The sequence below is a fragment of the Sarcophilus harrisii genome, chromosome 1 (assembly GCF_902635505.1).
Source record: "Sarcophilus harrisii chromosome 1, mSarHar1.11, whole genome shotgun sequence".
NCBI classification, from domain to species: Eukaryota; Metazoa; Chordata; class Mammalia; order Dasyuromorphia; family Dasyuridae; genus Sarcophilus; species Sarcophilus harrisii.
In genome coordinates, this window is record NC_045426.1 from 106525963 (window position 1) to 106528543 (window position 2581).

Below are 2581 nucleotides of genomic sequence, written 5' to 3' on the forward strand. Positions count from 1 at the left end.
GGTTCATAAATGCATTGAATTGAATTCAGCAGGGACTAGATTTCCCAATGAGCGGCGGGGAAACTACCCACTTTCCATTGTATCCCAATCTTCAACTCCATGTTGTGGTTGCTGAATTCTTGCTCTATTGATATTCCCTGAGAAAAACTGAAAAGTCAGACCAGTGAAGAAAACACTAAAGAGGGCTATATTTAATGCTTTTCCTTCAGTCATTTGTACATTCATCCATTAATTTATATGATTCTCCCAATTACCTTATACTAATCGTGTACATAGTTTTTATATGCACTATAGATTCCTTGAGGGAAGGGATTTTTTACTTGGATCTTGGAAGACTTAAATCAAGCACGTAACCTGTTAAACAGTGGGCATTAAGAAATGCTGGATGGTTGAATGGTTGATTGCTGTCTCAGACACTGTTCTAAGTGCTGGAGACACAAAATTAGAAAAATCCCCCCAAAACCCCCAAACCCGCTAAATAAATGCAGCAGAAAACATTTATGAAAAGACCGGTCTTCCTTTTGCCTCCTTATTTTCTTCTATATCATTTTCAGGAATAGTGACAAGAATACCTCCCTTTTCTGAAGTGTCTGTCAAAGGAGAAAGCTACCTGAACTAATTTCTCACGCCCGGCAAAGCCTGCGTGGAGGTAGATTCTTGGTGAAGTATGATTTTGTCTAATTCTATCATTTTCTCCAGTTCCCTAAGATTTTTTATTTTAAGTGTTCAAGGCATTTCAATTATTATTATTATTTTTTTTATTTTATTTATTTATTTTTTTAGCCACTTGGAAAGCAACTTTTCCCGGAGCGAAATATTTAAAAGAAAAGGAGTTTTTACAATGAGAAGTGAGAAACATATATATATGGGCAACAGATGGCACTGTTTCCATAGACTTTGATATTGCAATAGTATTGAAAGAGCCGAAACCGGTATCTCCCCGGTAGCGTGCCGTGATCGTATAGTGGTTAGTACTCTGCGTTGTGGCCGCAGCAACCTCGGTTCGAATCCGAGTCACGGCAGGGAGGGTAATGCGCAACGCTTTTGCTGACAACCAGACGATGGTAACTTTTCAATAGCCCATCAACTGAAAACGATTTCATGAACTTGAAGCAAATGTTTGAACCATTCTACACGTAACACAGAAAAATTATTTTTGTTGTTCTTGCACTCGTGCTAGCACAACTGTGTGTATATTATATAAAATATACACAATGTGATGTGTACACATATATATTTTTTATTTGCATTGATGGATAATGTGATAAAACTAGAGTGTAGTGGGCATGTAATTATTATTAATTACAACTACTTAAGCTCTGCTTTGAGCAGCCTAGTCAAGTCTGCTTGCTTTTGAGCCTTGCCAGGACTGTACCGTAATAACAACCCTGAATTACTTGGAAAGATGTCAGCGGTAGATGTGGAAATCCTGTTTAACCAGGCATGAATTGTTAGGAGGGTTTTGCAGGATGACAGAGAGAAAATGAACTGTCCCTTATCAGTAATTGCAGGAAACACTTTGTTTCTATGATATGAACTGGCTGTAATTTAACTTTCCTGCATCAGTGGATAATATAAGAAGCCAGTTGTTGCTCAAACGGAAAAATCTCCAAAATGTGCATTTGGGTCTGATCAAGGGCATGTTATAAGGAGACAATGAGAATCGAGTAATAAATAATGTCCATATATGGTGAAACTTTTTTTTTTTAAATAATGTTTTCCAAAAGACAGACATTTGCATTATAACTGGTTTAATAGCAAATTAATATGATTTAACACAGCTAATGGGCCTTCCTCCAGGACTTGTAGGAATGACTATTACAACCCTAAAATATGAAATGTAGGTATGTTATAATAAGCTTTACTGCTCTAAAATAGAGGCCCTTCTGTATTAAACAAGGCATCATTAGGAAATGCATTTGAGTGTGTTTAGTGTCTGCTTGCATGGATGGGCTAGCAAAATCCCATTTTTGTTCTTTTTGGTGAGAAAAAGAGGAAATAATGTAAGGTAGGAAGAAGCATTTGGGGTGTTATTGGTTCTCATTTGTTATGGGAGTGGTGGGTTTAGTTGGTTGCTCTTGTTATTGTTATTTGTTGGTCTGGTTTTCTGGTTTTAGCCAGAAAAATCTAAAAAGGGATGTTGTTTTAAAAAATAACAAGAGCAATACATAAATACAGCACCACTGGGGGAAAAAACATAATTATCCACTAGCCTTACCCCTTCTCAGTCATTTTGTGATTGTTGATACAAGCCAGGCTGGGCCAGGCAAAATTGTGAAGGGAGATAGTTTTTCTTGGGTAGTTTCCCACCTCCCCTATCAACTTTCTTTTCCTGGTGTAGTTCCACCTCTCAGCTCCCTCCTTCCTCTCTCTTCTGCCCCTTCTCCACCCTAGCCCTGGTCCTAGACTGTGTCCTGCTTTTGATTTCAGGAGGGTGTCAATCCTTGTGGTCCAGTGGACCAGTAAGGTGGTCTTGGCTAGAGATTTTCTGGGTTCAACTACGGTAAGCTTTGGGGTAAATCAGTCAATCATTTTACAGACCTGATCTGCCTCATGTAGCTCCCCTTAGGTCTTTCCCTTT

General features: G+C 38.4%; 1 non-coding gene across 1 annotated transcript; it reads left to right on the plus strand.

The window, feature by feature from the left end:
• Positions 1 to 950: 950 nt before the first annotated feature.
• On the plus strand, positions 951 to 1022 carry TRNAH-GUG. Its single transcript has one exon. It is a non-coding gene; the product is annotated as a tRNA-His (tRNA).
• Positions 1023 to 2581: the final 1559 nt, after the last annotated feature.